The sequence below is a fragment of the Brachyhypopomus gauderio genome, unplaced genomic scaffold (assembly GCF_052324685.1).
Source record: "Brachyhypopomus gauderio isolate BG-103 unplaced genomic scaffold, BGAUD_0.2 sc764, whole genome shotgun sequence".
NCBI lineage: Eukaryota > Metazoa > Chordata > Actinopteri > Gymnotiformes > Hypopomidae > Brachyhypopomus > Brachyhypopomus gauderio.
The window spans coordinates 12,501-25,000 of NW_027507584.1; the positions used below are offsets into that span (position 1 = coordinate 12,501).

The 12,500-nt window shown below is 42.9% G+C and overlaps 1 non-coding gene across 1 annotated transcript in view; it reads right to left on the reverse strand.

Annotated features, from left to right (window-relative positions):
* Positions 1-120, reverse strand: part of LOC143507939 (18S ribosomal RNA) — a 1,839-nt gene extending 1,719 nt beyond the window's left edge. Inside the window, exon 1 of the ribosomal RNA XR_013129032.1 lies at positions 1-120. This exon is cut by the window's left edge and continues 1,719 nt beyond it. This is a non-coding gene — a ribosomal RNA (18S ribosomal RNA).
* Positions 121-12,500: the final 12,380 nt, after the last annotated feature.

The window sequence follows — 12,500 nt, forward strand, 5'->3', positions numbered from 1 at the left end:
AAGGAACCATGACTGATTTAATGAGCCATTCGCAGTTTCACTGTACCGGCCGTGTGTACTTAGACCTGCATGGCTTAATCTTTGAGACAAGCATATGTTACTGGCAGGATCAACCAGGTAGCTGCACCGCGGTGGTGAAAGGGACACCAGCTAACGTCGCGGCCACCTCGGCGTGCTCCATCCCCCGGGCAGGGTCAGGGGCCCACCTCGGTACCGGACGCCCACCATCGGTGCAGCAGGGGTGCGCCGTCAGCGTGGGGGAGAGAGCCCTCGTCAGCTCCCAGCACGCGCGCGCGCTACTGTGGGACGTAACCGAGAAATGAGTGATTCCGTGACCAGGCGGGGTGAGGCCAAGCATGTGTTGAACTAACCCGATCCACTGCTGGCTCTCACCCGTACACCATGGACGCCGATAGCGGACACCTGTGTAGACAGACCGGCCTTCAACGCTTCCCTCAGACGGTTCCGGGTGAGGATCGTGTCTTTTCAGACCGAGGCCCCCCCATAGAGGCATGCCCGCTGGTTTGGGGAGGAACTACCCGGGCGGCACAGAAGGCTTCAACCCTAGGCCCAACCCAAGGCCTGTGTCTCGGTCATCATGATCATACCGAGGCTGCCGACCTCCCATCCTGAAGGAGCGCACACACCTCATGGGAGAGTTTTTGATAGGTATGTCATGTTGAGGCTGCCGTCCTCAATGAGCGCAGTCACCCCTTTTGTACAGCTTTCGTTGGTGAACGATCATACCCGAGAGGCTGCCGACCTACCCGTCCTGAAGGAGCGCATCCACCTCTCGCCCTATTCCTGTACCTAGGTATGTCGCACCGAGGTTGCGGCTCTGAGCAATATATAGGATATGAGCTCGCACCTCATTGTACATTGCGCATTGGTTTGACCGGTTGTCTTTCTTATGACAGGGAGAAACCTTAAGTGGTAACCCGAGAGCCTAACCCCTGGCGGGCATCGTATGCCAATAGATCGGGAGAGCTCCGAACGCCCTCGAGATTGACGCTCTCCCTAAAAACCTGCTGGTAGGTTTTTGCAATCCACCGTACGCGTTTTCCTCCACGGCCGGGGAGGTTCTCGCCAGCCATGCCCGCCAAGGCAAATCTTCCCTCGGACACACCTCGGACGCTCGACCCCTGAAAAGGCCTGGCTGAACCAAGTGATGGTCGACGCTACTGGTATAACTGAAAAACCCCTGGCGGACTTGGGTTCGGATAACGGTCTTAGAGCGCACCTAGGTACTGTGCCATTGGATCCGGTAAGGCCAGCCGAAACCAGCATCTTCCGGGCTTGCGCACAGCACCCTCCGGATACGCACAGGCCGAGGTAGAGCATGTGAGGCTGGTGCCTGGAGGTCGGCGAGACCTCCAGTGTTAGGGGGGTCACCACTCCACCCCTAACCGGTGAAAGTGTTAGAGTCAGGCTAATGTTACCTTCACGCACCACCTTGCATCCAGGCCTTATGAATGGGATAACCATTATAAGGTTAGGATGAACTCAAGAGACATGCTCTCCTATATACCTGCTGGTAGGTGTTTGCAATGCACCGTATGCGTTTTCCTCCACGGCCGGGGAGGTACTCGCCAGCCATGCCCGCCAAGGCAAATCTTCCCTCGGACACACCTCGGACGCTCGACCCCCGAAAAGGCCTGGCTGATCAAAGTGATGGTCGACGCTACTGGTATAACTGAAAAACCCCTGGCGGACTTGGGTTCGGATAACGGTCTTAGAGCGCACCTAGGTACTGTGCCATTGGATCCGGTAAGGCCAGCCGAAACCAGCATCTTCCGGGCTTGCGCACAGCACCCTCCGGATACGCACAGGCCGAGGTGGAGCATGCAGGCTGGAGGTTGGACAGACCTCCATAAGGGGGGTCACCACTCTTACACCCATGCCCAGCAGTGGCATTTCGGTCGGGCGCAAGCAGTGGTTCGAAGGCCTGAGAGACACGGATGTCTTTGACCTCCATCAGCAGGGGTCACTTATCCCTCCCCTTAAGCCGTCAAGGTGCATTAGAGTCGGGCTAGTTCACCTTAACGCACTGCCTTTCTTCTGATCCTTATTATGGTACAATCATATAAGGCTCAGAAAGCATGCTCCCCTATATACCTGCTGGTAGGTGTTTGCATTACACCGTTAGCGCATTCCTCCAGGGTCGGGGAGATGCCAGACAGCCATGCCCGCCAAGGCAAATCTTCCCTCGGACACACCTCTGAGACTCGATTGCCGAAAGGGCATGGCTGATTCAATAAGTGGTTCGTGGCAATGGTATAACACCTACCATTCTCAAACACATGGGGGGGGTTTACGGCCTTAGAGCGCACCTAGGTGCTATACCATTGGATCCGGTAAGGCCAGCCGAAACCAGCATCTTCCGGGCTTGCGCATAGCACCCTCCGGATACGCACAGGTCGAAATACATTACGTGAGGATGGAGGTAGGACGACCTCCATAAGGGGGAGCATCACGCCTCCACCCTTGCCCAGCGTGGGCACTTTGCTCGGGCACAGCCCGTGTCATTTAAAGGCCTGGATCTTTTCAGACCTCCGGGGGGGGCCTCACTCCCCCCCTACTTTGCTCAGAGGGAGCCTCTTACTCGGATAAAGTGTGTGACATTACATGCTTTCATGCATGGAGCATTTCTGACATCCACACATAGGGCCCTCATGCTTAATCATAAGCCCAAATGTGCACTTTAAATGGATAAAGTGTGTGGCATTACATGCCTTTAAGCCTGGAACCTTTCCGACATCCATACATAGGGCCCTCATGCTTTATCATAAGCCCAAATGTGCACTTTAAATGGATAAAGTGTGTGGCATTACATGCCTTTAAGCCTGGAACCTTTCCGACATCCACACATAGGGCCCTCATGCTTAATCATAAGCCCAAATGTGCACTTTAAATGGATAAAGTGTGTGGCATTACATGCCTTTAAGCCTGGAACCTTTCCGACATCCATACATAGGGCCCTCATGCTTAATCATAAGCCCAAATGTGCACTTTAAATGGATAAAGTGTGTGACATTACATGCCTTTAAGCCTGGAACCTTTCCGACATCCATACATAGGGCCCTCATGCTTTATCATAAGCCCAAATGTACACTTTAATCAGATAAAGTGTGTGGCATTACATGCCTTTAAGCCTGGAACCTTTCCGACATCCATACATAGGGCCCTCATGCTTAATCATAAGCCCAAATGTGCACTTTAAATGGATAAAGTGTGTGACATTACATGCCTTTAAGCCTGGAACCTTTCCGACATCCATACATAGGGCCCTCATGCTTTATCATAAGCCCAAATGTGCACTTTAATCGGATAAAGTGTGTGGCATTACATGCCTTTAAGCCTGGAACCTTTCCGACATCCATACATAGGGCCCTCATGCTTAATCATAAGCCCAAATGTACACTTTAATCGGATAAAGTGTGTGACATTACATGCCTTTAAGCCTGGAACCTTTCCGACATCCATACATAGGGCCCTCATGCTTTATCATAAGCCCAAATGTGCACTTTAATCGGATAAAGTGTGTGGCATTACATGCCTTTAAGCCTGGAACCTTTCCGACATCCATACATAGGGCCCTCATGCTTAATCATAAGCCCAAATGTACACTTTAATCGGATAAAGTGTGTGGCATTACATGCCTTTAAGCCTGGAACCTTTCCGACATCCATACATAGGGCCCTCATGCTTAATCATAAGCCCAAATGTACACTTTAATCGGATAAAGTGTGTGACATTACATGCCTTTAAGCCTGGAACCTTTCCGACATCCATACATAGGGCCCTCATGCTTTATCATAAGCCCAAATGTGCACTTTAATCGGATAAAGTGTGTGGCATTACATGCCTTTAAGCCTGGAACCTTTCCGACATCCATACATAGGGCCCTCATGCTTAATCATAAGCCCAAATGTACACTTTAATCGGATAAAGTGTGTGGCATTACATGCCTTTAAGCCTGGAACCTTTCCGACATCCATACATAGGGCCCTCATGCTTTATCATAAGCCCAAATGTACACTTTAATCGGATAAAGTGTGTGGCATTACATGCCTTTAAGCCTGGAACCTTTCCGACATCCATACATAGGGCCCTCATGCTTAATCATAAGCCCAAATGTACACTTTAATCGGATAAAGTGTGTGGCATTACATGCCTTTAAGCCTGGAACCTTTCCGACATCCATACATAGGGCCCTCATGCTTTATCATAAGCCCAAATGTACACTTTAATCGGATAAAGTGTGTGACATTACATGCCTTTATTCCTGGATCCTTCCTCACATCCAGAGAGAGGCATACCAACCTACTCTCATAAGCCCAAAAGTGCACTTTATTCGGATAAAGTGTGCAAAATTCCATGCATGGATCGTTTGTGAGATCCATAAAGAGGCCTGTCAAATCCTCTAAAATGCCCAGGGAGTGACCTTTGGTCGGGCAAAGCGTGCGCCATAATCCTTGTCTTCATTTATGGTATACCATATATGTGGCTTTCAGAAGACCCTCTCCCCTATATACCTGATGGTAGGTGTTTGCATATCACCCATTCATAAAATCATCCAGACAGGGGGAATGAGATGCATGTCCATCTGGGTGCACATTCGGCGGGCACTGTCAGAGGATCGAGGCCTCTGGATGATCCACCCCTTGGTCAAAATTGGAACATAGTGCGATTTTTGAACACAAAATCATACGTATGGTATAACATTTTTATCGACATAGAATTATTTTCGCCGAAAACTGACGCCTATGGTATACCAAATGAAGCGACATAGAATATTTTCCACTTGAAAACTTCGTGCTGCTGGTATATTTATGGACATAGTGCAATTTTAACAGAATATGGGACTCTGTGCATTTTCTGAAGAAAATATCTTGCGTATGGTATAATTCAGGAAGGGAAATAGACTAATTTCCAACAAATACTTCATGCTACTGGTATATTTAAGGACTTTGTTCATTTACTGATCTGACACTTCAGAGTCAATTTACACCTATTTCTAAGCAAGATAGAAAAAAAAACTGACAATTTTTCTTGATCCTGGTGATGTACCCGAGCTAAAGAGCATGTTTTTCGGACACTTTTATGCTTTTTTCCCTTAAAGCCACCACCTGGCAATGTTATAGCATTGGACTCTGTGCATTTCCTGAAGAAAATATCTTGTGTATGGTCTAACAAAGTAAGGGACATAGACTAATTCACTCATAAAACTCCATGCTTCTGGTATATTTAGGGACTTTGTGCAATTTCTGACTTGAAAACCTCCACATGATGTTGGTATAATAACTTTACCTCATGCCCAGATGAGTGCACCTTCATTGGACACTCCAAGTGGACAGATGTGTCTGGAGGAGCCACCCAGTGGCAAATGCGTATGGTATAACAGAAAAAATGGACTTAGTGCATTTTCTGATCAGACACTTCAGACTGGATTTACACCTATTTCTAAGCAAGATAGAGAAAAAAACTGACAATTTTTCTTGATCCTGGGGATGTACCTGAGCTAAAGAGCATGTTTTTTGGACACTTTTATGCTTTTTTCACTAAAAGCCACCACCTGCTGCTGGTATATTTAAGGACTCTGTGCATTGCCTGAAGAATACTACTTGTATATGGTCTAACTCAGGAAGGGAAATAGCCTAATTTCCAACAAAAACCTCATGCTGCTGGTATATTTAAGGACTCTGTGCATTGCCTGAAGAATACTACTTGTATATGGTCTAACTCAGGAAGGGAAATAGACTAATTTCCAACAAAAACCTCATGCTACTGGTAAATTTAAGGACTCTGTGCATTGCCTGAAGATTACTACTTGTATATGGTCTAACTCAGGAAGGGAAATAGACTAATTTCCAACAAAAACCTCATGCTACTGGTAAATTTAAGGACTCTGTGCATTGCCTGAAGATTACTACTTGTATATGGTCTAACTCAGGAAGGGAAATAGACTAATTTCCAACAAAAACCTCATGCTACTGGTATATTTAAGGACTCTGTGCATTGCCTGATATGACACTTCAGAGTCAATTTACACCTATTTCTAAGCAAGATAGAAAAAAAAACTGACAATTTTTCTTGATCCTGGGGATGTACCCGAGCTAAAGAGCATGTTTTTCGGACACTTTTATGCTTTTTTCCCTTAAAGCCACCACCTGGCAATGTTATAGCATTGGACTCTGTGCATTTCCTGAAGAAAATATCTTGTGTATGGTCTAACAAAGTAAGGGACATAGACTAATTCACTCATAAAACTCCATGCTTCTGGTATATTTATGGACTTTGTGCAAATTCTGACTTGAAAACCTCCACATGATGTTGGTATAATAACTTTACCTCATGCCCAGATGAGTGCACCTTCATCGGACACTTCAACTAGGCTGAGGTGTCTGGAGGAGCCACCCAGTGGCACGTACATATGGTATAACAGAAAAAAAACGATGGAGTACCGGTGACATCTTGTGGACTTTAAGAGTCAATGCGCCTTCCAAATAAGATTAAACTGTGCACTTTTTTTCTAACAGCATTTAACCATGGTATAATTTAAACTAAACTCTCCTCTTTTATTCTAAGTTCATTTGGCCATGGTATATTTTATTTAAAATGGCCTTTTTTACTCAAAGTGTCTTTTCTACTGGTATATTTTATTTAAAATGGCCTTTTTTACTCAAAGTGTCTTTTCTACTGGTATATTTTATTTTAAATGGCCTTTTTTACTCAAAGTGTCTTTTCTACTGGTATATTTCATTTAATCTGTCAGGGCTGGCTCGGATTCCACACCATCTACCTCCACCAGGGGCACCCGAGTCAGCCCTAGACTACATCCACGCAATCAGCAATGATTGGTCTCACCTGTTGCTGATTCTTTTCAATTATGCCGGTACGTTCTCAGCCCACGCAATCAGCAATGATTGGTCTCACCTGTTGCTGATTCTTTTCAATTATGCCGGTACGTTCTCAGCCCCCGCAATCAGCAATGATTGGTCTCACCTGTTGCCATGGCTTTTTAAGGAAGCTTTTGGAGACAGATCATTGCTGATTCTTTTCGGTTATGTTCATTTAAAAAGGCCTCTATTTTACTCTAAGAGTCTATGCTGCTGGTATATTTTATTTAAAAAGGCCTCTTTTTTATTCTAAGTGTCTATGCTGCTGGTATATTTTATTTAAAAAGGCCTCTTTTTATTCTAAGTGTCTATGCTGCTGGTATATTTTATTTAAAAAGGCCTCTTTTTTATTCTAAGTGTCTATGCTGCTGGTATATTTCATTTAAAAAGGCCTCTATTTTAGTCTAAGTGTCTATGCCTCTGGTATATTTTATTAAAAAAGGCCTCTATTTTATTCTAAGAGTCTATGCTACTGGTATATTTTATTTAAAAAGGCCTCTATTTTAGTCTAAGTGTCTATGCTGCTGGTATATTTCATTTAAAAAGGCCTCTATTTTAGTCTAAGTGTCTATGCCTCTGGTATATTTAATTTAAAAAGGCCTCTATTTTATTCTAAGTGTCTATGCCTCTGGTATATTTAATTTAAAAAGGCCTCTATTTTAGTCTAAGTGTCTATGCCTCTGGTATATTTAATTTAAAAAGGCCTCTATTTTAGTCTAAGTGTCTATGCCTCTGGTATATTTAATTTAAAAAGGCCTCTATTTTAGTCTAAGTGTCTATGCCTCTGGTATATTTATTTTAAAAAGGCCTCTATTTTATTCTAAGTGTCTATGCCTCTGGTATATTTAATTTAAAAAGGCCTCTTTTTTATTCTAAGTGTCTATGCTGCTGGTATATCCTCGGACTTTGAAATATTTCAACCTCGCCTAACCCTCAATTAGCGCCGGTTGCCGAAATACTTGCACATTGCAACTTTGGAGACTCTTGCAGAAAGACAATTTGAAATCTGCAATGTGATATTTGAAAGCTGCAATGCCGACCAAAGTGTACTCTGAAACCCACTACACACAGTAGGCTTATAGGCCAACCAATTATGGGACTTTGTCATTTAAATTAAAATTATTTAGGACATCCAGAGGGGGCATTTCATTCATAATTCATGCCCAAGGAATGTGAACTCTGACCCCGCTACACACAGCAGGCTTATAGGCATGGGTCTTTTTTAAACACCCAGAAATCTTTATTCTGTATAAAACAGTTACCCAATAAAAGCCTACTATGACCCCGCAACACACAGCAGGCTTATAGGCCTGAATTTAATTCCTCCAGAAACATATGGTATACAGCTTTAAGGAGGAAAATAATTACTACGGTGGAGTAATGCTGCCATCTTTTGGACTTTAAATGCCGGTGCGCCCTGCACATTTGAATGCAAAATGCTGGGTCTTTTTTTAACCTCCATAAATTAGTAAAATGTATAAAATAGTTACCCTATTTAAGCACACTCTGAGCCCGCCACACACAGTAGGATGAGACACATGGATGATTTAATACATCCAGAAAATCCTTATTCTGTATTAAATACATTGCCTAAGAATGTGCACTAAGAGCCGGCCACACACAGTAGGATGAGAGCCCTGGATGATTTAATACATCCAGAAAATCATCATTCTGTATTAAATACATAGCCTAAGAATGTGCACTAAGAGCCGGCCACACACAGTAGGATGAGAGCCCTGGATGATTTAATACATCCACAAAATCATTATTCTGTATAAAATACATTGCCTAAAAAGGTGCACTAAGAGCCAGCCACACACAGTAGGATGAGAGCCCTGGATGATTTAAAACATCCAGAAAATCATCATTCTGTATAAAATACATAGCCTAAGAATGTGCACTAAGAGCCGGCCACACACAGTAGGATGAGAGCCCTGGATGATTTAATACATCCACAAAATCATTATTCTGTATAAAATACATTGCCTAAAAAGGTGCACTAAGAGCCAGCCACACACAGTAGGATGAGAGCCCTGGATGATTTAAAACATCCAGAAAATCATCATTCTGTATAAAATACATTGCCTAAGAATGTGCACTAAGAGCCGGCCACACACAGTAGGATGAGAGCCCTGGATGATTTAATACATCCAGAAAATCCTTATTCTGTATTAAATACATAGCCTAAGAATGTGCACTAAAAGCCAGCCACACACAGCAGGCTTATAGGCCTGAATTTAATTCCTCCAGAAACATATGGTATACAGCTTTAAGGAGGAAAATAATTACTATGGTGGAGTAATGCTGCCATCTTTTGGACTTTAAACGCCGGTGCGCCCTGCACATTTGAATGCAAAATGCTGGGTCTTTTTTTTCCTCCATAAATTAGTAAAATGTATAAAATAGTTACCCCACTTTAGGCATACTCTGAGCCCGCCACACACAGTAGGATGAGACACATGGATGATTTAATACATCCAGAAATTAGTAAAATGTATAAAATAGTTACCCCCACTTTAGGCATACTCTGAGCCCGCCACACACAGTAGGATGAGACACATGGATGATTTAATACATCCAGAAATTAGTAAAATGTATAAAATAGTTACCCCACTTTAGGCATACTCTGAGCCCGCCACACACAGTAGGATGAGACACATGGATGATTTAATACATCCAGAAATTAGTAAAATGTTTAAAATAGTTACCCCACTTTAGGCATACTCTGAGCCCGCCACACACAGTAGGATGAGACACATGGATGATTTAATACATCCAGAAATTAGTAAAATGTTTAAAATAGTTACCCCACTTTAGGCATACTCTGAGCCCGCCACACACAGTAGGATGAGACACATGGATGATTTAATACATCCAGAAATTAGTAAAATGTTTAAAATAGTTACCCCACTTTAGGCATACTCTGAGCCCGCCACACACAGTAGGATGAGACACATGGATGATTTAATACATCCAGAAATTAGTAAAATGTTTAAAATAGTTACCCCACTTTAGGCATACTCTGAGCCCGCCACACACAGTAGGATGAGACACATGGATGATTTAATACATCCAGAAATTAGTAAAATGTTTAAAATAGTTACCCCACTTTAGGCATACTCTGAGCCCGCCACACACAGTAGGATGAGACACATGGATGATTTAATACATCCAGAAATTAGTAAAATGTTTAAAATAGTTACCCCACTTTAGGCATACTCTGAGCCCGCCACACACAGAAGGATGAGACACATGGATGATTTAATACATCCATAAAATCCTTATTCTGTATTAAATTAGTCCCCTAAGAATGTGCACTAAGAGCCGGCCACACACAGTAAGATTAGAGCCCTGGATGATTTAATACATCCATAAAATCCCTATTCTGTATTTAAATACATAGCCTAAGAATGTGCACTAAGAGCCCGCCAGACACAGTAGGATGAGACACATGGATGATTTAATACATCCATAAAATCATTATTCTGTATTAAATTAGTCCCCTAAGAATGTGCACTAAGAGCCGGCCACACACAGTAGGATAATAGGCCTGGGTCTTTTTTTTAACCTCCATAAATTAGTAAAATGGTTAAAATAGTTACCCCAATTTAAGCATACTCTGAGCCCGCCACACAAAGCAGGATTATAGCCCTGGGTCATTTAAAACATCCAGAAAACCCACTTTTAAATTATAGGCGCACCGACATATTTTACCCAAAAGATGGCAGCATTACTCCACCGTTTTCCTTTTTTTTCCCCATTCAAAATTATTACTGAGCTCCACAAACTGCCTTTTCTGTTTAAATCTGTCCCCAAGCTATCTGATCCTTTGCCCGGCCACACAAAGCAGGCTTATAGGCCTGGTTGATTAAAAGTGGGACTTTGTCATTTAAATGAAAATTATTTTTGACATCCAGAGGAGGCATTTCATTCATTAATTCATGCCGACCAAAGTGAACTCTGAGCCCGCTACACAATGTAGGCTTATAGGCCTGGTTGATTGATTATGGGACTTTGTCTTTTAAATGAAAATTATTTTAGACATCCAGAGGAGGCATTTCATTCATTCATTCATGCTGACCAAAGTGTTCTTTGACCCCGCTACACACTGTAGGCTTATAGGCCTGGTTGATTAAAAGTGGGACTTTGTCTTTTAAATGAAAACTATTTTAGACATCCAGAGGAGGCATTTCATTCATTAATTCATGCCGACCAAAGTGAACTCTGAGCCCGCTACACAATGTAGGCTTATAGGCCAGGTTGATTAAAAGTGGGACTTTGTCATTTAAATGAAAATTATTTCAGACATCCAGAGGAGGCATTTCATTCATTAATTCATGCCGACCAAAGTGAACTCTGAGCCCGCTACACACAGCAGGATGATAGCCCTGGGTCTTTTAAAACATCCAGAAAACCCACTTTTAAATTATAGGCGCACCGACATTTTTTACCCAAAAGATGGCAGCATTACTCCACCGTTTTCCTTTTTTCTCCCCATTCAAAATTATGTCTTTGCTCCACAAACTGCCTTTTCTGTTTAAATCTGGCCCCAAGCTATCTGATCCTTTGCCTGGCCACACAAAGCAGGCTTATAGGACTGGAAGAGCCAACCTGTGGATAATTATGGCACTTGGAAATTATTTTTAACATTATTTTGGACTTCCAAAGGAGGCATTTCATTCATTAATTCATGCCGACCAAAGTGTTCTTTGACCCCGCTACACACTGTAGGCTTATAGGCCTGGTTGATTGATTATGGGACTTTGTCTTTTAAATGAAAAGTATTTTAGACATCCATAGTAGGCATTTCATTCATTAATTCATGCTGACCAAAGTGTTCTTTGACCCCGCTACACACTGTAGGCTTATTTTTAGACATCCATAGTAGGCATTTCATTCATTAATTCATGCCGACCAAAGTGTTCTTTGACCCCGCTACACACTGTAGGCTTATAGGCCTGGTTGATTGATTATGGGACTTTGTCTTTTAAATGAAAAGTATTTTAGACATCCATAGTAGGCATTTCATTCATTAATTCATGCTGACCAAAGTGTTCTTTGACCCCGCTACACACTGTAGGCTTATTTTTAGACATCCATAGTAGGCATTTCATTCATTAATTCATGCCGACCAAAGTGTTCTTTGACCCCGCTACACACTGTAGGCTTATAGGCCTGGTTGATTGATTATGGGACTTTGTCTTTTAAATGAAAAGTATTTTAGACATCCATAGTAGGCATTTCATTCATTAATTCATGCTGACCAAAGTGTTCTTTGACCCCGCTACACACTGTAGGCTTATTTTTAGACATCCATAGTAGGCATTTCATTCATTAATTCATGCCGACATGTGCGCACTTTGACCCGGATACACATTGTAGGCTTATAGGCCTGGTTGATTGTGGGACTTTGTCTTTTAAATTAAAATTATTTAAAACATCCACAGTGGGCATTTCATTCATTAATTCATGCCGACATGTGCGCACTTTGACCCGGATACACATTGTAGGCTTGTAGGCCTGGTTGATTGTGGGACTTTGTCTTTTAAATTAAAATTATTTAAAACATCCACAGTGGGCATTTCATTCATTAATTCATGC